The sequence below is a fragment of the Bos mutus genome, chromosome 5 (assembly GCF_027580195.1).
Source record: "Bos mutus isolate GX-2022 chromosome 5, NWIPB_WYAK_1.1, whole genome shotgun sequence".
NCBI lineage: Eukaryota > Metazoa > Chordata > Mammalia > Artiodactyla > Bovidae > Bos > Bos mutus.
The window spans coordinates 48,799,348-48,826,447 of record NC_091621.1 but is presented as its reverse complement, the minus strand read 5'-3'; the positions used below and the strand labels follow the sequence as shown (position 1 = coordinate 48,826,447).

The 27,100-nt window shown below is 43.6% G+C and overlaps 1 protein-coding gene and 1 pseudogene across 1 annotated transcript in view; one reads left to right on the top strand and one right to left on the bottom strand.

Moving 5' to 3' along the window:
• Window positions 1-27,100, top strand: part of CRADD (CASP2 and RIPK1 domain containing adaptor with death domain) — a 190,781-nt gene that overhangs the window by 133,702 nt on the left and 29,979 nt on the right. The gene's annotated exons all lie outside the window — the stretch shown is intronic.
• LOC138987828 (chromobox protein homolog 3 pseudogene) lies at window positions 9,848-12,082 on the bottom strand (annotated as a pseudogene).

Genomic DNA, 27,100 nt, shown 5'->3' with positions numbered 1-27,100 from the left:
ATCTTCCTGACCCAGGGATCAAACTTAGGTCTCCTCCATTGCAGGCAGATGCTTTAACCTCCTAGCCCAACGTTGGCCAAAGAATTTTACCACTGCAGGTAGGTGGCTCACCTACTAATATTGGATTTTATGTGTTTGGTGTGTTTGTATGTCTGTAATTCTATTAAAATTTTCTTTATTGCACAAAGAACATTATAACAATTCATAACTCTGTACCAAGAACAATATTAAATCAAAAGACAAGGGACACATTCAGCCAAATGTGTCTCGAATGTCTGGCAGAAAGGTCGTCAGGGTGGAGTTGTGTGAATAGAGAGCCCAAAGGAGGCAGTTCGTGTCGCTCAGCAGTTCTCGGAGTCCACAAGCCCAGCACCCTGTGAATCAGCTGTTTTTGTTTTTGTTTTTTTCCATTCTAGTAGTCGGAGAAGGCAATGGCACCCCACTCCAGTACTCTTGCCTGGAAAATCCCATGGATGGAGGAGCCTGGTAGGCAGTTCATGGGGTCACTAAGAGTCAGAGACGACTGAGCGACTTCACTTTCACTTTTCACTTTCATGCATTGGAGAAGGAAATGGCAACCCACTCCAGTATTCTTGCCTGGAGAATCCCAGGGACGGGGGAGCCTGGTGGGCTGCCGTCTATGGGGTCGCACAGAGTCAGACATGACTGAAGCAACTTAGCATAGCATAGCATTCCAGTAGCATCTTTTAGACTTTGGGTAATTTATTACAAGAATCAGTAAGGTTTTGTGCAAGACCAGAAACAGTTTTTTCCTGCATCGTGTGAGCCTCAGTTGAAGCATCACCTCTTTTATTAGTCTCATCAAGCTTCCCTGCAACTCCTCATCTATGCTTCTTTCTCATCCCTGATCAGGTAGCACTTTGTTCACTTCTTGGTTTCTACATTCAGCTCATTATTTGTAATTGGTTGCGTGTATCTGTTTTCTAGGAAGTTATACTTATCTTGAAGGCAGGAAACTGTATCTTGTCTGTGTTTTGTGATTCCCTGGAAATGTCTGCTGAATAAATGTCTTGGGAGACATAAGTAAAGGTATACTAGAAGTGTTTTAATTCCCTCTTCACCCTGGAGTAAAGGGTAAGTGAAGAGGTATAGTGAGAAATAAGATTGATGAAGTAAAATAAGAGCTGTGTCAGTCACTGTTCTAAGCATTTTATATATATTCATTCATTCCTTATAACAATCCTATGAGATGGCAGTTATCATCCTTCCCCATTGTATAGGGGTGGAAACGGAGACACAGAGAGATCAAGTGACTTGCTCAAGGTCACACAGCTAGTAGGTAGTGGTTGGGATCTGAACTCCACAGCCTGGACTCTCAACCGTTATTCTTTCTCTCTAAGGTTGGAGGAGACTGTGAGAGCTCAGGTCCCCAGCATGTGCTAGCCACCAGGTCACAGCTGTTGCTGTTACTGTACTATTACTAAAGAGCTGAACTGAACCACGTGGCTGACTCCTTGTGCAAACCCTTCCCCGACTTAACACTGGGATAGTGAGGACACGTGAGGCCTAGGACAGCAAGCTGAGGAATGCTGAGGAATTGCTCTCTGTGGCCTTGGGAATGCCAGCCAGCAGCCCACCCGAGGTCTTGTAATCTGGGTGTGTATCCACAGGCGCCCAGCCCTCTGCCAGCCTGCGGAAGAGAAGGGGACTCCAGGAACAGAGTTCTGAGAGCGTAGGTGGGGCCAGGGCCAGGGATGCAGAGGGGCGTGTGCTCCCACCTGTCTGTTTTGGTTTCCTTATCTTAAAATAAACGACTTGGAACTCTATTATTCTTTCTCAACTTGAGGTTTGAGGACCCAGGGAATCCAAAAGTTCTATATGAACTAGCTATTTTTATTTCAGTTCAGTTCAGTCGCTCAGTGGTGTCCGACTGTTTGCGACCCCATGAACTGCAGCACACCAGGCCTCCCTGTCCATCACCAACTCCCGGAGTCCACCCAAACCCATGACCATTGAGTCGGTGATGCCATCCAACCATCTCATCCTCTGTTGTCCCCTTGTCCTCCTGCCCTGAATCTTTCCCAGCATCAGGGTCTTTTCCAATGTGTCAGCTCTTCGCATCAGGTGGCCAAAGTATTGGAGTTTCAGCTTCAGCATCAGTCCTTCCAGTGAACACTCAGGACTGGTCTCGTTTAGGATAGACTAAAAGATTGTGCTGTGTGCTCAGTCGTGTCTGACTCTTTGTGACCCCATGGACTGTCGCCCACCAGGCTCCTCTGTCCGTGGGATTTCCCAGGCAAGAAGACTGGAGTGGGTTGCCATTTCCTCCTCCAAGGGGGATCTTTGTGACCCAGGGATCAAAACCTCATCTCTTGGGTCTCTTGCATTGGCAGGTGGATTCTTTACCACTAGGGCCACCTGAGAAGCCAAATTTAACCGTATTTGGGATCATCTCCTAAGGGACTCCTGCCTCTTGATTTCGGTTTCTTAACTTGCGTTTGTGATGGTGACTGTGCTGGGTGTGTAAAGCAGCCAGATCCAGGCTTTTTGAAATTTATTTTACATCTTAACCCAGCACACACATCCATGTGAACATAAACACAACAAAACATTTCCTAAAGTATCATTTACCCTTTTACAAAGGAAGTACCCATTGTTCCTCTCCCTTCCCCAGCTAGTCACGACCTACAGTCTTCAGTTAGAAAGACTACGGGATTCAACAGCAAGCATGTCCAGGCTGCTGTTTTTTTTTTTTTTTTTGAGTGGAAAATTTCCACTGAAAGATGTTTACTAGAATAAATCTTCAGTTTTTTAACTGATTTCAGAGATTTCAGTAACTTAAGAAACTGAGTCATTGACTTGAGGTTATGAGAACAAAGCTAAGGTATGAAGTAATGACTGTTTTGTTCTTGATCACTGAGGAAAATACACAGGCAGTTTAATCTGTTTATGTCTGTGAATCAGAATTACAGTTGACTCTTGAACTGTGCAGGTCCACGGATGTGTAGATTTTTTTCAATAAATATGTGATGTACACGTATTGTGGTTGTGGTTGATCGAATCTGCAGATGTGGAACCACTGATGGGAAACCAGATGCAGAGGGGCGAAGGCTAACTATTCAGTTATATGCAGATTTTCGACTGCTTGGAAATCGGGGCTCTTAATCCCCCACCTTGTTCAAGAGTCAACTGTACTTGCCCTCCGCAAAAAAACTAAATCAGAATCTGTTTGCTGTACAGAGTTTTGTAGCAGAGATTAGTAAACTGTTACATCGGAACAGCCGGGGCCCCGGCACCCAATGCTTTGTGGGGAGATGCAGTGCATGGATGGATCCTGTCTCTGAATATACCGGCTTACCTCAGTCATGAGCACAAGATATGGTCACCAGTGGATAGTGGGTTTTTTTTTTTTTTTCTGTTAAACTTGATTTTTTAATGTGATATATTTTGGAATACATTGTTAAGGTAGGTGTCTCATTTATCTTCTACATTTTTTCACATTTGGGTAATCTTATTCTTGTGGTGGTGGTGAATATAGTCTTCCATTTTCTATAAACTAGTAGTTGGATCTAGAGGTTTGCTTAAACTCAGTCTAAATAGTTCAGGCAGGGACTCTTCATTGGTGGTGCTGTGTGTTCTCATATATATCTCGTCAGTGGGGAAGCATAATTCTAGGCAGTCTTGTTGGTAATGCAGGGAGGAGGCCCACCTCTCCAGCCTGTTCACCTGCCCAGTGCCATTTGTGAGCAAGAGAAAAAATAGCTACTGTATTTGCACCTACCTGGTGGCTCAGATGGTAAAGCATCTGCCTGCGATTTTGGGAGACCCAGGTTCAATCCCTGGGTCAGGAAGATCCTCTGGAGAAGGAAATGGCAACCCACTCCAGTACTCTTGCCTGGAAAATTCCATGGATGGAGGAGCCTGTTGGGCTACAGTCCATGGGGTTGCAAAGAGTTGGACACGACTGAGGGACTTCACTTAACAAGTATGGGGCTTCTCGGGTAGCATAGTGATAAAGAATCTACCTGCCAATGCAGGAGACACAAGTTTGATTCCTGGGTCAGGAAGATCCCCTGGAGGAGGGCATGGCAACCCACTCCAGTATTCTTGCCTGGAAAATTCCATGGACAGAGGATCCTGGCGGGCTATAGTCCATGGGTTTGCAAACAGTCAGACACGACTGAGCACACACACACACACACACACACACACACACCAAATACATTTTCCCTTAAAGTCATTCCACATCTACCTTTTGGCATGAAGCATCTAAAACCATCCAAAAACTGTAAGTGCCTGCCTTGCCAATAAGCTGTTAGCAAGTCTTAACTCAGGAGATCTGTCTCTCCTGGCATTCTGAGAAGCAGAAGTCTCAGATTACTTCCAGCTGAAGTGGAAAATAAACCAAACAAAATAGAAACTCATAGGCCAAATGATGACCCTACCACCCCCAAAGTTGTACACGTCTTAATCTCCAGGACCTGGGAATGTGTTACCTTATATGGCAAAAGAGACTCTTCAGATGTGATTAAGGGTACTGATTTTGAGATGAAGGGATTATCCTGGATTATCTAGATGGATCCATTCTAATCACATGAAGAAAAGGAAGGCAGAAGAGTGGGTCAGAGAGATGTGACATGAGGATTTGGCCTACTTTGAAGATGAGGGGAAGGGCCATGAGCCAAAGATTTCAGGATGTCTTTAGAAGCTGGAGAAGGCAAGGAAGCAGAATCCTTCATAGTGCTTCCAAAAAGGAACACAGCCTTGCTGATGCCTTGATTTTAGCTGGTGAGATCCACATCAGACTTCTGCCCTACATAGCTGTAAGATTAAATTGCTAGGTTTGTAGTCATTTGCTGTGGTAGCAATAGAAGACTAATAATACCATTTCATAAGAAACAAACTTTTATCTATCTGTCTATCTCTGTACAGCACGTACCTTTAAAGGTCTTTAGTGCCTGGTATCGATCCCTGGAAGCTTGGGTGCTTGCTTAACTGCATTTTCACAAGATTGACGTTAATGAGCATGTTCCTACGCAGCTGAAATATATCCAGGCTGTTAAAATGATGTTAGACAGTCAGGAGCAAATGTAAATATTTAGTCTTCACAGGTATTATTGCAAACATCTCCATATTGGACTTGCAGAGCCAGGTGTAGACCAGAAACATCTGAGAGGAACTTTTCGGTTTTCAGCCCATGTCTGGCAAGCGTTGACATAGCTGGACCATGTGAGATCTGGCTGGAACTAAGGAAGTCCCCAAGGCTCTGGAGAACAATGAAATGTGGCCCTGGATGTCTGCTGGAGTCATGGGGCATTCATCAGGATGAGCTGCTGAATGTTGTGGTCAGGCCCTTGGGCAAGCCACACAATTGAGATTCTGTTTCCTTCTAAATCACCCCCTCCCCCACCTGCTGTTGAAATGTGGCTAGCTGCTTCATCTTTCTGTTAGGGTGTCACCCTTCTAATTCACACCAAGCGAAACAGTTGGAAAATAAAACCTCATGGCCAGGAAGAGGGGAGCAGGAGGGGAGTAAACACATAACTGGAACCAAAAGCTGAAACATTAATAGATTCAGATTGCGTCTTAGTTTGTCCCTAGACCCTGTCTTTTTTGTGTCTTTGCACTGATTTCCCTGATCCTTAACTTCCCAGAACTCTAAAAGTTGCTTATTAAGCACCTGTCACACAAAGGTGGTGAGAACTAATAAATGGTAGTCATGGATGATGAGTTAGCCAAGTGTAATGACTGTTGCTTTTAAGGTTTCCCAGAATATATATTCAAGTTACTTTTGTTTTAAGGACCATGATGAGTTCAATAAGTCATTTCTGAGTAGGGTACCGGTTATCTTTATGTCCTAAATATTCTTAAAGCTATAGTAATTTCCTTGTTGTAGCTGTAATTCAATTTCTCTGGTGGTTTTGAAACTAATAAGGTGTCCTCGACCCTCTGATGAGCTACTTCTGCTTCTCTTCTGCTCTCTCACCCCTTCACACCTTAGCTGTTCTTGCTGAGAAATGCTGTGAATATAAAGCATACAGTAATTGCTTTATTTTAGTGTTTTGACGTGTAGTGTTTATAAGAGATCAGGGTGAGACTTTCGGGTTGCTAACACTTTCACCATAGAGACCAGATTATTTTTCAAATAGTGGTGAGTGACTGAAGATAGTCATCTGACACTTTCTCCCATCCTAAATGAAATGTAAAATAAATATTTTGCTTAAGTGCTGGGAGTCAGGGAAAGGTGCTGTTTATGTGTCCAAAACCAGAAGGAGTTTTTTTACTAGATGTAGTCTTGCTGGTTCTGGAAAATTCGTTTTCAATTCAACTTTACAAAACAGAAGCATTGTCTTGAGAGAAGTAAATGTAGGTCCGTGGTCTTCAAACTTTTGCTGGATGCCTCATAAAAGGATTTTTTTTTTTTAAACCATGTACTTCCTTGCATTTTTAACTTGACATCTAAATGTTTTCATCATTTTTTTTAATAGGAGGTAGAAAACATTACACATTTCATAAGTTGAAGGAAGGTGAACATTGATCTTGTATGAAATTAATTGTTGTTAGACATGATTTGGTAAAATAGGTTTTAATGACCTCACTGAATACTGTATTACATCTGTAAAGAAATCAATTAAAAACAAAACTTATATGTAGACCTTGTTCAGAAGATCTGAGGAAATCTAGAGGTTTCAGATTTTTTTTTTAATTGCTGTTACTTTAAAAATAATCCACATCAGTAATTTGTTACCTTTCTGAATTCAGAACTTCCTAGCCTGTCCAAGCTCACCTTTTCAGACCTGTTTACAGGACAGGGGGAGACAGAAAAGCCCAAGGCCTCCCCAGACCAATATCTGGAGTCATGTAAGGCAGCACACCGTAGGGAGATTCGAGATACTTGAACAGTATGACTTTTTTTTTTTTTTTTTTTCCCCCTGTAGAGTAGAAGAAAGAGTATTGCTTATGCTGGAAATCTCTCAGGCAGTTTTAGGAAAAAAAAGTGCAGGTGCAAGTTGAGGATATAGAAATTCACTTTGTAAAACTGTGCCTTAGAAGGTCCATTTAAAGACTTTGAAAACTGCTGGAATAGAAACTTCTGGGAGAGATCGCGGCCCTGATAGATGCCTTGCAGCCTTGTCTGTTTCTGTTTTGTTTGTATCCTTTTTTTTTTTTTTTAGATTCCACATAAAAGTGATACAGCACAGTATTTGTCTTTCTCTGTCTGACTTACCTCATTTAGTATGATAATCTCTAGCTCCATCCATGTTGCTGCAAATGGCAAAATTTCATTTTCTTTTTATGACTGGTTAGTATTCCACTGTATGTTTATATCTTCCCTGGTAGCTCAGCTGGTAAAGAATACACCTGCAATGCAAGAGACCCCGGTTCGATTCCTGGGTCTGGAAGATCCCCTGGAGAAGGGAATGGCTACCCACTCCAGTACTCTGGCCTGGAGAATTCCACAGACTAGAGAGTCAGTCCATGGGTTTGCAAAGAGTCGGACATGACGGAACGACTTTCACTTTCACTTCATATATATATTACACATACATATATATGTATACACACATGTATGTATACACACACACATATATATGTATACACACACATATATGTATATACAGCACATCTTCTTTATTCATACATATGTTGATGGGTACTTAGGTTGCTTCCATGTCTTGGCTATCGTAAATAGTGCTGCTGTGAACACTGGGGTACATGTATCTTTTCGAATTAGAGTTGGACCATGTGCTAACTCTACTTTTAGTTTGTTAAGGACTCTCCATACTGTTCTCCATAGTGGCTGCACTAATTTACATTCCCACCAACAGTGTTAAGTTTCTCCACATCCTCTCCAGCATTTGTTACTTGTAGACTCGATGGTGGCTGCATTTTCTAACTATAAAAAAATGTTCATCACTTAATAGAACCAGCCCTGCAGGAAAATGCACCATGTTTATCCTGTTGCCTTGCATACTGCTTGTGCCCCAGGAAGTGGTTCTGCCTTAGTTGAAGGAACATGGATCTACTGGAAACCACAGTGGGTCAGGGATGGAGATCTTTGAGCACTTAATCCCATCTTTGCATAAATTAGCTACGTGATCTTGGGGAAATCATTTGAAGCCATCCATCTCCATTTTCCTTTATCTTAATTGGAGGGACATGAGCAATCAGACTAGATAATCAGAGTCCCTTCCTTCTGTCATTGTGTAATGACAGAATCTGGAATGCCAGAGCCCTCACTCTACAGGGCTTGAGTGGTTGCATTTTAAACTGTAAGGTCTAGTTTGTACAACTTACTGTTCTTATCTCTTTACCACTTCATAATCACAGTAAATAGTTTTCATTGTTGAATAAATAGATAATGAGTGAGCCTCTCGGCATAGCTGGTTTTCACATTCCTTCTCCCCTTTTCTATCTAGAGAGTAATATGAATTAAATCCATAGTCCTCCCTTGGCAAATAAAGACATGGGCATAAAATTTCCATGAATTTAACCTGCTTTCATATCCAACAGTCTCGTCTCTTTTGCTCAACTTGTGTCTTCCCTGATTGAAATCTCGCCATTACTACAAGTGGCAGCCAAAGAAATATTCTGCCAACAGCTGAAAAGTTATACACCTTCTTAATAATTTTTTATTTTTATTTTTTAATGGAATATAAAACTATTTATTGACCACTATTCACCAGTATTTACAATGAAGTAAACAATATACAGTTGAATAACATTCTGATTGAAGAAAGTGAAAGTGAAGTCGCTTAGTTGTGTCCGACTCTTTGCGACCCCATGGACTGTAGCCTATCAGGCTCCTCCGTCCATGGGATTTTCCAGGCAAGAGTACTGGAGTGGATTGCCATTTGCTTCTCCAGGGGATCTTCCCGAGCCAGGAATCGAACCCGGGTCTCCTGCATTGCAGGCAGACGCTTTACTGTCTGAGCCATCATGCTGATTACTACAAAGTTACTGTTTTTCTTGGCTTCTGCTGAACTAGTAACCCAAAATACTGAGAAAATTGAGCCTTCATGTAAGGAATGGATTGGAGTCAAGTCTGAAAAAACATGCAGGTCAAGCGTAGATTAGAAAAGTTTGTTCACTCATTTATTCCTGTAGATCGTAAATTGCCAATATTTTAAAACTATCTGATTAGGTTTCCATGAACAAATCTGAGACATCCCATGTATCATAGCCTTTCCGAAATATAGCACAGAGACTTCAAGTTCTTGTAAAACAATGGTTCACCAAAAGGAACCATCAAGTGTCCATTTAACTAAGTTTTGCTTTGCTATATTAAAACATACCAGAATTTTTCTACTTTTTTCATTTGGTTGGGAAGGCTGTTGATAGTGATAAAAATTCTCTTTCCAGGGTTTCTGCATATAAAACTGCATTTATGTGCAGATATGAATGCAGATTCTGATAGGGATGCTTTAAAAAATTACCCAATTTAAACTGCTTAATTTGTCTAATTAATTACAAAATTATTTAATTTGAAAGGTTAAGACTTAAATTTTTAATCTAAGTTGCAGTTATTTCTTACATTGCTCAAAATGATATAATTCCAGAACATGGGCTTATCCATGGTTATGAAAGGCTGTTGTTTAAATATATTTACCAAAACAAAAACCACAACAAAAAATTAACTCCCAAACCATTTACATATGTTTTTTATGTATACACATACAAAAAACTTAGAATGGTCCTCAGGCATATATGAGTTAAATGCAAATTTTAAATTCTGATTGAGTAATGACTATGGAGATTTCCTCCAACATTTAGAAGAACTGTTCTCTAATGCTGAAGAAATAATATACGATGGTATCAAATTCATTCTTTCCTGCTGAAGGAAGCAACTATAGAAAGCTTTTATTTGTTCAAAGTAACCAGTGCTATAGATGGGGGAAAAAAAAAAAAACCAATGTAACTTCTCCAATACTACTACAAAACAAACATACCAAACCTGATTTTCATTAGAATGTAGTTATTTCTTCACACTAAGAAATCAAAAAACCAGGATGCACATTTTAAATATTTAATATGGCAATGCAAACAATTATTGAGACTCATCTTCTGGACAAGAATGCCAAGTTAGTCTCTCTTCATTAAAAGCAATTACAATTTGAGGACACTTCATATTTGCCTCTTTTGCCAGCACCAAGTCCGCCTCATCAGAATCTTTCCATTTCATGAGGAACATTAATTCTCCAATGCTGTCTGTGGCACCAATTATTCATTCTGGATCAAGACCTCTGGCAGAACCTCTTGGTTTATCAGCAGCATCTCTTTTCTTCTTTGATTTGCTATCATCAGATTCACTGTTAGACAAAGATTTTCTTTTTTGTTCCATCTTTTTCTTTACCAGCTTTTTGAGAATTAAGAAATGCTTCAGTTAACTCTGGACAATCTAAATTTTCTTCAGGTTCCCAAGTATTGTCTGCATCTGTAAACCCCTTCCACTTGAGGAAGTACTCGGCCTTCCCGTTCACTACACGGTGGTCCGGTACTTTTTCTACTACACATTCTTCAGGTTCTGCCTCTTCAACTTTTTTACTCCTTCCATTTTGTTTCTTACCCATTTTTTGCAATGTAGTTTTATTGGAGGCCGTTTTTTATTGCACACTTGAAGAGCTATTATTCACCGCCTCTGAGTTGCTCTGGGTCCCGGGTCTGCGGCATTTCCTTAATACAATTTTAAAGAGATGACCATTAGCAGAGGGTGGTGCTTCTAGGCTCATCCAAATTACTCTGTAAAGCACACTCCCTAAATTAACCAGATTGCATGAATATTATCCATGAGGGCAAGCATCACTCTTCTTCTTAAGCTATTTCGCCAAACTGTACCAAATTGTGCTACCTCTAGAAGTAGGACATTCTGTGCCCTGTTTGAAGGCTGGTGTGACTGATGTAGTTGGAATTGCTGAAAGGAGGAGAGGGGAAGAGAAAGAATTGATACTCTTTAGGGAATTTCACTAGGCTCTTTGCACGTGTCAGTATGGCTCATACGTGTGTTATTGTGTAAAAAATATTATCCTCCACCTTCTAGATGGTGGAATGGTCTCCATATCATGCTTCAAGGTCAGGCTATGTAAGTAAACCTAATAGTGAAGATAGGCTGACCATGGTCCCTGCTTTCCCCAGCCATCCCTGCCTATCACTCCTCCCCAACACCTACACTGTACGTTGTGATGATCAGTTACCTGAGGTGCTGGTGTATCTGGATTTCTGCCCTGCTTAAAAATTAGGAATACCTCAGGAGTGCAATGCAAAACTCCCTTGTCTTGAGCTGAAAATGTTAAAACATTTTAAAGTCACTAAATCCCTTAGTTAACTTACAGGTATATTGGAAGGACAGATGCTGAAGCTCCAATACTTTGGCCACCTGATGTGAAGGGCCGACTCATTAGAAAAGACCCTGATGCGGGGAAAGACCCTGATGCTGGGAAAGATTGAAGGCAAAAGGAGAAGGAGGAGGCAGAGGATGAGGTGGTTAGATAGCATCACCAACTCGATGGACATGATTTTGAACAAACTCTGGGAGATAGTGAAGGATGGGGGAGCCTGGTGTGCTGCAGTCCTTGAGGCTGCACAGTCAGACACGACTGAGCGACTGAACAAGAACAACATGAGTCTATGGTAGTCATCTTAAATTGTTTCTGGAAAAAAAAAAAAAAAAACTTACAAGTGGCAGCAAATGACTTTTCCCCCCAGCCCTCCATCCCAAAGCAGCTGGTATTCTCGATCTTTGAAAGAAGCCCTGAAATCAGAAACCTGATGCTGAGGCATTTGGTTAGTGTTTGTATTACTCAAAGTGTGTGTGTGTGTGTGTGTGTGTGTGTGTGTGTTTAATGGAGTGTTACTGCAGTTTAATGTCTTTGCCTTCAACTGGAGCTGTAGTGTATTGAGATACTGAGGTGGGGCTACTTCTAATACCTGCCTGTTCACAAGGCCTGTAACCCCTCCCCGGAGCTGTGGCAGAGGAGGAGGAGAGAATGATTCTAGGGGGAGAGTTATAAGGCTTGTGCAACAGGATATTTTCCTTGTGTCTGGTTTTAAACTCAGGACAGGAACATTAACTCATAGAGTAAGGATTGGCAACACACTCTCACACCATTAAAGGACCCTGATTTGGCTGAGTGTTTGGTTCGCATAGTACAAGATCACTGCCTTTAAAGCCAGACCAACCCAAACTTGAATTCTGGCATTAGCCATTACTCTTTTGCATAACTTTGGACAAATTATTTAATCTCTTGGAATCTCAGTTTTCTCATCTGACAGGTATACATACACTGAGGGGTAGCTAAAAGATTAAGAAATAAGAAAACAGAATAGCACTTTGCAAGACAGTTTGGCAAATTCTTAAAAAGATAAACATAATCTTACCACATGATCCAGAAGTCCTGCTCTGAGGTTCTGCCTAAATAGTTGAAAACTTATGTCCACACAAAAAGCTACACACAAATGTTTATAGTAGCTTTATTCATAATCGCCAAAATTGGAAGCGACCAAGATGCCCTTTGGTAATTGAATGGATAAACAAACCGGTACATCCATGTGATGGAATATCATTCAGCAATAAAACGGATTGAACTATCAAGTCATGAAAAGACTCGGAGGAGCTTTAAATGCTTATTAGTCAGTGGAGGAAGGTAGTCTGAAAAGGATCCATACTGTATGATGCTAATAACATATGACATATTGGAAAAGGTAAACCTTTGGAGACCATTAAAAGATTGCTGGTTGCCTGGAGTTTGGGCAGAGGGGCTGAGGAATGAATACAGGAAATCCAGAGTTTTCAAAACAGTGGAAGTAGCTTGTGTGAGGTAACGGTGGACACACGGCACACGTGTTTACCGAAGCCCTGCGGATGTACAATACGAAGTGTGAGCCCTGCGGATGTACAATACGAAGTGTGAGCCCTAGTGTAAGCTTTCTTTTTTAAGATCAAACAAGACAATGTATGTGAATTGGCTAACCTACTAACGAGTGCATGTTAAACTCTAATAAATGATAGATTTTATTTATAATTTTTATTCTTACTCTAATTTCTAATAATGTCATGTAGACATTGTTTGTGTTAGATATATCCGTTTTAATTAAAAGTGGTATTTAAAAATCCAGCTGTTTACCAAATGAGAATTACTTGTCCTTTATAACCGTTTTCTCCTCTGCTGTCTGTCGTGTGCAAAGTGGATAACTTGTTTCCGGGTCCAGGGAAAGCAACCTCTGGCTCAGACTTGAGTTTTACTTCAGTCTGTGATTTACAGTTGGTGTAAAATTTGTGAGTGGAGTTTGTTAGTTATAATGCAATTGCAGTACAAGGCATCTTGAATTGATTTTTGTTATATCCTGTATTGTTATGTAAAGTGCTAACTTTAATCAGGAATTGTTTCAATACAATCTCCTTACTTGTCCTGAATGCAGTTTCTCTTCTTTTGTATAAGCTTTTTTGTATGGTTCAAATTAGTGTGGGAAGAATAGTAGGCAGGAAATATAAATTTAAGCATGTTAAATCAGGTTTAATAATTTAAGCATGACACATGTTAAATCATAAAAGAATTATATCACAAAGCATTAAAATGGTGCGTAGAGAACTTTGCCAACATCTGATAGAGTTGTAGGGATTGTATAAGAACAAACACCTATTCTGTAACTGGAGATCAAGTGTCAGAGTCCCTTTCCTTTTTTCACTGGATGCTAGGAATCTAACCTTGCAAAAATGTCCCCAGTGGCCAAGTCCCACAGAACTTGGATCCAGCGAGACACTGCAGAAGTTGTCGAGCAATGCAGTAGTCTTTGGGCTTTTACAAAGCAGCAACAATTAAATGTGACTTTTATCTCCTTATGCACTTTTCTGTGCCTAAATTTGGTATCTCCTCCTGCATTCACGTTGTCCACCCCATTAGAGAAATTGAAAAGACCAGTATCGTTGGTTTCTTTTGTCTCATCCCTATTACTATTTTAGGCTGGGGTCTCTGGTTTACCTACTGGGGTCTGTATGACATTATCTCAGAGCCGAAGGGTCTCAGTGATGCAGATGCCAGGAACAAGGGGAACTTGCTGGCATGGTGTGGGCTTCTCTTGGGTTCTGTGGATGTTGGGGAACCACTGGCCTGAGGAAGGGGATGGAGCTGAGCTAGGGAAGGGGGCAGAATGAGCTTAGAGCTCCCCAGGAAAGGGGAAGAATATATGCTTGAAAAAAAAAGCTGTTTCTGGGGTATCTGAGAGCAGGTTGAAGTCTAAGGCAAGCCGGAAACACCTTTTACCCCACTTGCTGAGGGTGTTGCGAAAAAAAAAAGTTGATCTGGAGCCAGAAGATATTGCCTGCAGACCAAATGCTGAAATGGAGGGGCACGGACAGGTAGGGGGAAGCAGGGGCAATAGCCAAGGTGATTGTCAGAGCCTGCTGCTCAGGCAGGGTTCCGCCGCTGCCTGCCGATTCTCTGGTGGGGCAATGCCAGCAACGAAGCACAGACCAGACTTGGTGCTGGCTGTAGGCATATTGTTTTCCCATAGCTGCTGTGGTTCAAACAGGATCTGGTGTCTTGTCATGAACAGATTGTTCCCACTGAGCACAAACACTCTTCTGTGAGCAGGGCCAGCGGATCTTCTGAGGAACTAGATGGAGTCCCCATTCCAAGATGAGCAGTTAGCGGGTTGGGGGAGATGGAGAAAAGCCGACTTTACCTTCTGTTTGTGTAAGTTTTGAATGAACTGGGTAGAATCCACATTCCCACCCCCGCCCCCAAAGTAAGTGAGGTTCTAGTGGGGTTACCCAGCAGGACTACAGTTTGACTGCAGTTTACCTTGTTTGAAGGATCTGAGGGAGAGATTTAATCTACTCACATCGTGAATCCTAGAATCACACGTAAGCAGCCATGAAAGAAAACACTGCCATGGGACACAGAGTGTTGTAACCACTGCAATTTCTACTGTGGTGTCCTAGAAACTTTTGAGTACGCAGAGGAAACAAGCCTGAAACACGGGCCTGGCAGCCTGGAGGCCTGGCCTCTCCAGCCCAGCCTGCCTCAGAGTCTCTGAGCCGCTTTTGTCCAGTGGGAATGTGGGCAAAAATGTCTCAGAGGACAAGCCTTTCTAATAGATTGAAACGTGACTGAACCAACAGTGATCAGCAATATAAATGTGAAACCTCAGCTCTTGATTCCCTTTGTTCTGTTGTAGCGTATATATGCAACTGTCTTGAAAATAGACCATCTTTTCAAAACTTTACTGTATATGTGCTCTCACATCTTATTCAAATTATGCCCGTAATTAAAAAGTTTTGCCCATCAGGGATTCTCTTCTGTGGTTGGCATCACACCCTGGGGTGCTTTTAGCATCCTGTGGGAGTGTATTTATTTTTTATTTTATTTATGTGGCTGCATCAGGCTTTAGTTGCAGCAGCAAGATTTTTGTTGCAGCGCACGGGCTTCTCTCTAGTGGCACACAGGCTTAGCTGTCCCCTGGCACATGGGATCTTAGTTCCCCAGCCAGGGATTGAATCCATGCCCCTGCATTGGAAGGTGGATTCTTAAGCATTGGACCACCAGGGAGTCCATGGGAGTGTTTTCAGATGCCACAGTGATCAGGGGTGGGATGCTAGTGATATCTGATGGGCAGGGGCAGAGCTGCTGTGTAATACTCTGGACAGTTCTGCAGAGAGGAGAATGGTCCCACAACCCTCACGACTTCCATATGTTCTGCCAGGTTTTCAAAGAATCCAACTTTGTTTTACACGTTAATGTTTAGCAGTTTTCATGTTTAAAGATATACACAGAATTCTCCAGGAATATATATAAGCAGAGGTAAGATCGTACTCTGTTTTGCTCAGAGCTTTACGGAGTTATTCACCATTTCAGAAAAATCATCTCACCGTTAGCAAACACTGAAAGTGTTTGCGTCACCGGAACAGCACACCCGTACCGTCTACATTGTAGCTGTCACATCTGTGGTGATTTCTGTAGGTGTGTGAATCTGAAGCTTCATTGCACTTTAGAGCAGTTATGTAGAGTATTTATATATTGAAATACATATTATTTTATAGAAGTTATGCTATTTCATTTCTCATTTGTATTACAGTTTGCACATTAATTTTAAAACATGTATAGGTAGGTTACATTATTTTATATCAGATTAGCAAATAACAGAATTGTAAAATGTTGGATTGTAAAAATTGGATTGTAACTGATTGAATTGAAAACCACTGGACCAGAGGGTTCTCAAGTCCCTTTTTGCTTTAAAATTCCTTTAACCTATCAGGTTACTTAGTCTGATGCCTTCATTTTTACAGGTGGGTGATGCTGGGAGGGATTGGGGCAGGAGGAAAATGGGACGACAGAGGATGAGATGGCTGGATGGCATCACCGACTCGATGGACATGAGTTTGAGTGAACTCCGGGAGATGGTGATGGACAGGGAGGCCTGGCATGCTGCGATTCATGGGGTCACAAAGAGTCGGACACGACTGAGCGACTGAACTGAACTGAACTAAGTCTTTCATGCATTGCATTCAGCCAATTTCTATTGACTACCTCCTCAAGGTGTGGATACACAGTGGACAAAAATCGGATCCCTGTCTTCAAGCAATCTTCAGCTTGGCAGCCAAGATAAGATATATGCCAAGAAATAAAAAATAGAAAACCCCAGGGCTTGTTAGCAGCTCAGCTGCATCTAGAACCCACCATTGCTTTGAAGACTGGTTCATTTTTTATGTGTGGTACTCCCTGGGCCTGAGGTGGGGCCTGGCATTCTGAGGCTAGAAATGTTTCTGTCTATCTGTGATCATTGGAGAGGAGTAGACTGGGAGGAATATACCGCCAGCCAAAAGAAAACGATTTTAGTTTACTCTCTCCTTTTTCCCTGCAGAATAACAGAAGCCTAGGAGTGGCTAGTTAGCTTCCCACTGCTCACTCAGGTGAAGGGTTAGTTAGGACTAAGCCTGAGAATGGCAGCAGTGAGAGGGCAAAGAGCACAGAAAGCAGATTCCACAGCTTTATCCTCTGCTGCTGCTGCTGCTAAGTCGCTTCAGTTGTGTCCAACTCTGTGCGACCCCATAGACGGCAGCCCACCAGGCTTCCCGTCCCTGGGATTCTCCAGGCAAGAACACCGGAGTGGGTTGCCATTTCCTTCTCCAGTGCATAAAAGTGAAAAGTCAAAGTGAAGTCGCTCAGGCGTGTCCGACTCTAGCGACCCCATGGACTGCAGCCTATCAGGCTCCTCCGTCCATGGGATTCTCCAGGCAAAAGTACTGGAGTGGGATGCCACTGCCTTCTCCCTTTATCCTCTGACGGAAATATAATGCAAGCTACACTGTGAACACCTGTGGAATTTACATTTTCTAGTATAAAAGTAAAAGTGTTAGTCATTCAGCCATGACGGACTTTTTGCGACCCCGTAGACTGTAGCCCACCAGGTTCCTCTGTCCATGGAATTCTCCAGGTAAGAATACTGGAGTGGGTTGCCATTCCCTTCTCCAGAGGATCTTCCCAAACCAAGGATTGAACCCAGGTCTCCTGCATTGCAGGCAGATTCTTTACTGTCTGTTACATTTTAAAAAGTAAAAAGAACATGTGAAAAAGAACATGTGAAATTGATGTATTTAACCCAGTATGTCCAAAGTACAATTATCATTTCAACCTGGAAGGAATAGCAAACAATTTTTAATGAGGTATTTTACGCTTGTTTTCCACACCTAAGTCTTCAGAATCTGGTGTGAGCTTCGTACTTGCAGCACACTTCAGTGTGTGTCAGGCTCTTTCTTTAAGTGCTCAGCAGCCACATGTGGCTAGTGACTACCACACTGGATCAGTTCAGTTCAGTTCAGTCGCTCAGTCATGTCCAACTCTTTGCGACCCCATGAATTGCAGCACACTAGGCTCCCTGTCCATCACCAACTCCCGGAGTTCACTCAAACTCATGTCCGTCAAGTTGGTGATGCCATCCAGCCATCTCATCCTCTGTCGTCCCCTTCTCCTCCTGCCCTTAATCTTTCCCAGCATGAGTCTTTTCCAATGAGTCAACTCTTCGCATGAGGTGGCCAAAGTACTGGAATTTCAGCTTCAGCATCATTCCTTCCAAAGAACACCCAAGACTGATCTCCTTTAGAATGGACTGGTTGGGTCTCCTTGCAGTCCATGGGACTCTCAAGAGTCTTCTCCAACACCACAGTTTGAAAGCACCATACTGGATAGCACAACTATATAGGAAAAGGACTTTTTAGCCCTTTTTCTGCCTTCATCCTGTTCCCCTATCTAGGCACTCCATCAGAACTGCTCTCATTATAAGCAGTGACTCTTCATCTAGAGGACACTCCCATCCCTGTGAGATGACAGTGGACAGAGAATGGGGGTACAGGTACTGTTACCCACCCACTCTCTGGACAAGAATCAAAGGCTCTGAAGATACAGGCAGTTCCCGCCAAGTCTTACCTGCCCAGTTTAGTGTGCTGGGGTGACGTCTCCAGAAGGGACAACTGCTGATTTGGAATGAGAGATCTGGATTTGGAGAAGTGACCAGGAAATTCAAGGATTCAGTACAATAGAACTTTACAATAGAATTTCACAAATTTACTACTTTTTAAGTTACGTCTTTTTCCTTCTCATTCTGTCTTCATCTGTTCATTTAGCTCCTTTTGGAAATCACATGCCAAGGGTATTGGGCCAGGTGACTTCCCAGGGACCCTCCCTGTCCATGTTACTGTCTCCTCAGGTGGAGGGCAGCCCAGCAGAACCTGGGACCTGGTCCTTCAAGGGACTGCAACTCTGACCAGGTCTCCCCAACAGTGGCTCTGAGGTATTTGAAATATGTTTTCAAAATGCCTGGGAGCTGTGTTCAGGGGTGTGTGGGTGGTGGGTGGGTGGGGCAGAGAATGTGGAGGCTGACTGGACCAAGTGCTTTACGTATTATATATCACTGTGCTGAATGGGCAGGATGATCATTTGAAGCAGGTCCTAGATTTATCCTCATCCTACAAGAGGCAATGGAGGGAGAAAACGTGGAGTAACTTGCTCTAGGTCCCAGTAGCTATGATCATCCCATTCTTTATGGTTGGCTGGCAGAATTTTCTTTCTTGGCAGTAAGCTGCCTGCTAAGTCACTTCAGTCGTGTCTGACTCTGTGTGACCCCAGGGACGGAAGCCCACCAGGCTCCCCCGTCCTTGGGATTCTCCAGGTTGCCATTTCCTTCTCCAGTGAATGAAAGTGAAAAGTGAAAGTGAAGTCGCTCAGTCGTGTCCGACTCTTAGCGACCTCATGGATTGCAGCCTACCGGGCTCCTTCATCCATGGGATTTTCCAGGCAAGAGTACTGGAGTGGGGTGCCAAGCTGCCAGCCCCTTCTTATTCATTTTTCTTTTTCCATGACATCTTCTTTTCCTCCACACTAACTCACCTCTTTACCACAGAGGTGCTTTAGGTAAGATCTCATCATAAAACAAGTTGAGGGCTTCTAACCCCCTGTCTGTGGCCTTCAGACGGTCATTCCCCTTGATGGCTCAGATTCCCTCTTCAGGAGACTCAGTCTGGGGACATGTGACATTAAGCTTAGACGAGGTCATTATTCAGCCAGTCAGGGATCCATTTTGCCTGTCATCTCATGGGATCCAGAGCAGGGAGCGGCTGCTACCACCTTAGCCTTTCACTGGAAGAGAATCTGCTTCCCAAGACCAGAGGGCGCTGTGTGGCCACTTGGCAGGCCTTGCCCATGGACAGTGCCTTGCCAAGATGCCCCTTCTCCAGGCCTGGACCTCAGCTTCACAGACCAAGGGATTCCTGGACCAGAGCAGAGCAGTCTGGGAAAGAAGATGGAGAAACTGATTCATGAGAACCAATCTTAGAGACTGGTGGAGAAGTCACAATGCCCATTCATTAATATGTTGGAAAGAATTCTTCCTAAGCAAACACAGATATTCACGTTTGCAGGTTAGCGTATTTTTCTCCCTGCAGAAAACCTTGTGTGAGGAGCCAGACTTTTATCAGAAGGTTGTGTTAACACACCTGGAATCAGAACTAGGAGAGCTATGAGGTTATTATTGGAAAAGTAAGTATTTGTAGCTGAAGAGAACATGGTACAAAAGGATGCTTAGTGATAAAGCTCACCTAGGCCTCCCCTGACCCTTGCTCCTTAGCCCCTTCCCCAGAGGCAACCCTTATTAATAATGAACTTCTTCCACATGTTGGATTGTCTGAGGCCTCCATTTCCTGAGCAGGGAAGTTCCTGCTGTACCGGCCAGGTGCCTTATATCTTCTAGTTAGGCTACCTTCCTGGATCAGCTTTTACTTACTAGTGGATGGCAGACGGGAGGTACATGAGCAGTGGGAGTGACAGAGGCAGTCGGGAGGAGAGGTGCGCAGGAAGCTGCTGAGTTAAAAGGATCTGCATTCTCTAGAGGGGAGGATCCGGAGGAGGGGTGTGGAGTGACCCAGGAGCTTCCCAGTGACACTAGAAAGGAGTGCTCCCAGGCCCCTGGCAGGGAGCAGATGCCAGGTCCCTGGTAGAGTATTCCCTGACCCTTCCTGGGCCCTGGGGAACAGAATGGGGGGAACTCTGCCCCAACTGTCTTGAAGGGACAGCACCCGCCCCACAACAATAGCCCCAAAGAGACAGAGCAAGATGAAAAGCACTGTGAGAGGTGCTGCCCCCTCCCAGCCCCAGAGCAGCCACGCCATTCAAGGTCAGTCATATCTTATGGTGCAAAAAGGCGCCTTCCAGCTTCCACACTGTGACCTGGAGACAACGCGGGAGAACGTCTGTAGCAAGAAGGCACAATTAGCCGATTCATTACGCTGACATTTCTAGCCATAGAATAAGGCCTTTCCCCTTAATTAGGGTTGTGACAGATAAAAGCGTATTCCCAGCCGACTTCTGTTATTCACGCGGGCAGGCCTATTATCCCTGCTTGGTCTGGCCTTGTCTGTATATGAGGGCTTGCTCTGTGTGTGCGCTCTTGGCAGCTTTGTAAAGGATTCAGAGGGAATAAACACAGGGCCTGCTTCCTGCCCTGCATCCAGAAGAGAAGACACATTCATACATATGGTCTGAGCCAGCAAACCGTGGTGCTTCAAAGGCAGGAAAAGAGCTAATCAGGGGGTGGGGGGTGTCTAACACCAGTTCATGTGAGGAAAATAAAGCTAATGGGGGATCTAGAAGCCAGTTCAAGTGAGGAACCAAGGGTGGTTAGAGTGGAAGAGGGGAACTAAAAGGTGCCATGAACATCATCTCCGATCTTCGAAAAGGTGGTGGAATATAGTGATGGTGACTAAAAGCCAGATTATTGTTGTTGTTTAGTTGGTAAGTCATGTCCGACTCTTTTGCGACCCTGTGGACTGTAGCCCCCCAGGCTCCTCTGTCCATTGGGATTTCCCAGACAAGAATACTGAGGTGGGTTGCCATTCCCTTCTCCAGGGGATCTTCCCCACCAAGGAATCAAACCCGTATCTCCTGCTTGGCAGGTGGAGTCTTTACCGCTGAGGCACCAGGGAAGCCAAAACCCAGATTGCCCAAGTTTAAATTCTGGTTAAGGCACTTTAAGACCTGTATAACCATGGGCAAGTGACTTCACCTCTCTGTGCCTCAGTCTCCTCATTTAAGAAAGTGAAGATGATGTGATGCCTATCATGTAGGGCTCTTGTGCGGCCTGAGCAGGTCACAGCATGGTGAGCTCTTGTAACAGTGCCTGACAAGGTAAGCACTGCAAGTATTTGCTACTATACATAAGACAGGGAGCAGAAAGTTGATTGCACCAGAAAACCAAAGTAGAATCAGGGATGGAAAATCTACCTTAATATATAGATTAGCTTATTTTATTGTTAGAGTTACCCAATAAGGGGCTTGGAAAAATAATAAGCAAAGACAGCGCTAGAGTCCAGATGGATTTATTCTCCAGTCCAGACCCATTTGAGTTCTGCGTGTCTAGACATCCTGACGTTTCCATTTGGATATCTTCTAGGCGTCTCACATTTAACATGTTCAGAACTCATCTGGGTCCTGCTTCCACCTGTTTCCACCCTCAGTCTTCTCCATTTCAGTGCTGGCAGTGGCAATACCAGCCACCCGGTCACCCAAGGTAGAAGTTTGACAGTCAGTCATCTTTGACTCCTCCGTCTACCTCGTCCCCAGAGTCAGTAACCCAGAGTTGTCCATTCTGCCTCTTCAGTATCCCTGGTGTCCATCTCCTTTTCTCCTTAGTCATGGCCTCTCTTCTAGTCCAAGAAATGATCACCCCTCCCTTGCAGTAACTCACTAACTGGCCTTTTGCTCTTACCTGTGCCCCGAAGCCAGAAAGCCTACAGGGCACCTTGGTGTACAAAAGTACACTGCCCGTATGAAGAGAGGCAGCCCTGGCCAGGCCTTGGGGAGCAGACTGGGGCCAGATTCACCCCTCACTTATCTGCTTGGCCAGCACCCTTGTGCTTCAGCACCTGCTCAACCATGTGCAGTGGTCCTTCTTCCCAAATGATTTTTCCAACAGCAGTTGGAGTGGTTTTATTAAAATGTGAATTGGATCATGCCACACTTCTCTGTAACATTACCCCATCCACAGTCCTTCATGGGCTTCCCTGGTGGCTCAGCTGGTAAGGAATCTGCCTGTGATGCGGTATACCTGGGTTGGATCCCTGGGTTGGGAAGATCCCCTGGAGAAGGGAAAGGCTACCCACTCCAGTATTCTGGCCTGGAGAATTCCACGGACTGTATAGTCCATGGGGTCTCAAAGAGTCAGACATGGCTGAGTGACTTTCACTTTCACTTGCACAGTCCTTCATGGCTTTCTGTTGCCCTTGAGCTCTGAATCAGATCCAAGCTCCATCCTGTCATTTATCAGATCAAATCAGATCAGATCAGTCGCTCAGTCGTGTCCAACTCTTTGTGACCCTGTGAATCACAGCACACCAGGCCTCCCTGTCCATCACCAACTCCCGGAGTTCACTCAGACTCATGTCCATCGAGTCAGTGATGCCATCCAGCCATCTCATCCTCTGTCGTCCCCTTCTTCTCTTGCCCCCAATCCTTCCCAGCATCAGAGTCTTTTCCAATGAGTCAACTCTTCACATGAGGTGGCCAAAGTACTAGAGTTTCAGCTTTAGCATCATTCCTTCCAAAGAAATCCCAGGGCTGATCTCCTTTAGAATGGACTGGTTGGATCTCCTTGCAGTCCAAGGGACTCTCAAGAGTCTTCTCCAACACCACAGTTCAAATGCATCAATTCTTCGGCGCTCAGCCTACTTCACAGTCCAACTCTCACATCCATACATGACCACAGGAAAAACCATAGCCTTGACTAGACGAACCTTTGTTGGCAAAGTAATGTCTCTGCTTTTGAATATGCTATCTAGGTTGGTCATAACTTTCCTTCCAAGGAGGAAGCGTCTTTTAATTTCATGGCTGCAGTCACCATCTGCAGTGATTTTGAAGCCCAGAAAAATAAAGTCTGCCACTGTTTCCACTGTTTCCCCATCTATTTCCCATGAAGTGATGGGACCGGATGCCATGATCTTCGTTTTCTGAATGTTGAGTTTTAAGCCAACTTTTTCACTCTCCACTTTCACCTTCATCAAGAGGCTTTTTAGTTCCTCTTCACTTTCTGCCATAAGGGTGGTGTCATCTGCATAGCTGAGGTTATTGGTATTTCTCCCGGCAATCTTGATTCCAGCTTGTGTTTCTTCCAGTCCAGCGTTTCTCATGATGTACTCTGCATATAAGTTAAATAAACAGGGTGACAATATACAGCCTTGACGTACTCCTTTTCCTATTCAGAACCAGTCTGTTGTTCCATGTTCAGTTCTAACTGTTGCTTCCTGACCTGCATACAAATTTCTCAAGAGGCAGGTCAGGTGGTCTGGTATTCCCATCTCTTTCAGAGTTTTCCACAGTTGATTGTGATATATTAATATCCATCATATTAATGTATTAATTATATTAATAGCCATTAATCAGGTCAGAGTGCCGAGGCCATAGACTGAACACCTAGGGGCATTCACATTTTATTTGGCTCACGCAGCGTTTAAAAAATTTTTTCAAATCAGTTGACACTATTTCAAATTGAGATTCCACTTAGAATATAGATTCTTGGCTTCTCTTGGAAGATTAGAAAATGTGGAGTTGAAGGACCCTCTTCCTCCCACTTGGCTGGTGCTGAGTGGTGACACTTGGCTTGTGCTGAGTGGCGGCTGTTTCCCCCAGCTGGGGTGCAGGCGCTCCGGTTTTCCCCAGTCCCCACTGCTCCATGGTTTATCCTTTATTTCCTGCAAGTAATCTGCTAGGCCCCAGTAAATGTCTGCCTTTGCAGCCTCTAAGCTTGATTAACCCCTTCACTTTACGGTGAGGAAGCTGAGGTTAGAAAGGTGGCATTTTAGTCTCCAGGTCTAGTGCTGGGTCATGAAACATGTCATGACTTCTGCCCTGTCTGCTGAATCACAACTGCCTCTCAGTTACTGAAGGAAAGGAAACACACCGTGCAACCTGGTTAATTATTCTTCCTGCTGTGCTTGCTAGCCAACATGCCCTTCTGTTATCTTGCTTATATCTGTGACCACATGAAAATTAGAACACTTGGTCTAGAAGATTGGGATGTTGTTCTGTGAATATCACCCATTTGGCATGAGAGTCTAGCTAAAATAGGAAAAAAGGAGAAATGGGGGAGGACTGGAAATGACAGGAAAAATAAAATCTTTTGAGAGGGGGCACAGTCTTCTCCTTGTGGTGTTACAGAAAGGTGGGGGGCTGGCTGGATCACCACCTCTTCAGGGATGTGGAACTTGAGATGCAGATGGCAGTGAGTCAGGGGCAGAAAAAGGACTGAAGAGCATGTCTTGGGCTCAGTGCCCCATACCACACTGTCACACCCTGAGAATGACCGTGCACAAATCCATCACTGCAAAAAAGGGAAGTTTGCAGTTTACCTTGGCAAATAATGACTTTGGCCAATCAAGAGGAATGGGAGTGAAGCACAGCCCCAGAGCCTTGAGTCAGATGAAAATTGTCTTCCTGAGAAGGCAGCCACATCATGCCACAGGGAAATGAGTCTTGACAACCACCAGTTCCTCCCGGACACTGCACCCTCCTTGTACCACACTGAGTCAGTGCCATGACACTGAGGGACGAGACTGCTCCAAGGCATGATGAGACTCCACCCTCATGGCCACTCCGGGGTCCTTCTTCATAAGCTGTGGAAGGGCAGGCTGCTTCTGAGGAGGGGAAGAAGTGACAAGATGGGTTCCCAAAGGCAAGCCATGGGAAGGAGTTGGTGTTACATGAATTCCCCTTCGGGGCTGGGTCTCTATTGTAGTGTTCTCTTATTTGTTTTGCATTGGAGTCTAAAAATGCTTAATGATTCCTATAGTACTCTTAAAAATCTACATTCAAATGTATCTAAGAACTTTTTCATATATTAACACTCTTAGGATTCAGTTCAGTTCAGTTCAGTTCAGTCCAGTCGCTCAGTCGTGTCCAACTCTTTGCGACCCCATGAATTACAGCATGCCAGGCCTCCCTGTCCATCACCATCTCCCGGAGTTCACTCAAACTCACGTCCATCGAGTCGGTGATGCCATCCAGCCATCTCATCCTCTGTCGTCCCCTTCTCCTCCTGTCCCCAATCCCTCCCAGCATCACAGTCTTTTCCAATGAGTCAACTCTTCACATGAGCTGGCCAAAGTACTAGAGTTTCAGCTTTAGCATCATTCCTTCCAAAGAACACCCAGGGCTGATCTCCTTTAGAATGGACTGGTTGGATCTCCTTGCAGTCCAAGGGACTCTCAAGTCTTCTCCAACACCACAGTTCAAATGCATCAATTCTTCCATGCTCAGCCTTCTTCACAGTCCAACTCTCACATCCATACATGACCACTGGAAAAACCATAGCCTTGACTAGACGGACCTTTGTAGGCAATGTAATGTCTCTGCTTTTGAATGTGCTATCTAGGTTGGTCATAACTTTTCTTCCAAGGAGTAAGCGTCTTTTAATTTCATGGCTGCAGTCACCATCTGCAGTGATTTGGGAGCCCAGAAAAATAAAGTCTGACACTGTTTCCACTGTTTCCCCATCTATTTCCCATGAAGTGATGGGACCAGATGCCATGATCTTCGTTTTCTGAATGTTGAGCTTTAAGCCAACTTTTTCACTCTCCTCTTTCACTTTCATCAAGAGGCTTTTTAGTTCCTCTTCACTTTCTGCCATAAGGGTGGTGTCCTCTGCATATCTGAGGTTATTGCTGTTTCTCCCAGCAATCTTGATTCCAGCTTGTGCTCCTTCCAGCCCAGCGTTTCTCATGATGTACTCTGCATAGAAGTTAAATAAGCAGGATGACAATATACAGCCTTGATGTACTCCTTTTCCTATTCAGAACCAGTCTGTTGTTCCATGTCCAGTTCTAACTGTTGCTTCCTGACCTGTATACAGATTTCTCAAGAGGCAGGTCAGGATTAAACCCGTGTAATTAGACTGTTTTATCAATACACCATATGCAAAATGTTTTCCTTTAGAAATAGATGTAGAAATCAAATTCTCTCTTTCAAATCTCTGAGCCATTGCTCAACAATGGAAATCAGGCTTATGATTTTATAGATTGTCATCTCCTTACAACAGCAGACTAATGAACACAGTGATTTAAGCAAACAAAATGTACTCATTTAAGAATAGGCTCACATTGCTGATTTCATTTCTAGAATCCCTGGGCTTTTATGTTTTTCCCCCTTAAAGAATATACCAAAAAGAGTGAGTAATAGATGAGTAACCCTCATCATCCCCTTCCCTTAGACAAAAGTAATTTTCAAACTTCAGACCAAGATTACTTCCATTAATGGTATAGCTCTATTAATTGATTGGGTCAACAGGAATAGAAAGCTTTTTTTCTGTTTCTTTTAGGAATTTTCTGCCACCAAGTTCTTTCCACTAAAGAATGTTCATTTGTTATAATACCTCTCAGTTCAGGCATTTACTTTATTCATCTGAAGTGTGGATCCATTGCTATTCTCATCTTTTGTCTAACGCGAGGTCTTTTTCCTTGCCTGTGGTTCATGGAAAAGTGGAGAAATGATTTGTGTTGAAAAGTGTAGGGAGAGTCTAGAAGTAGGTAATGGAGATGACTGTGGGGCAGAGAACTGTCAGAGTGGAAAGAAGTAGGGCTGTTGGAATGGAGTTGCCCGAAGAAACT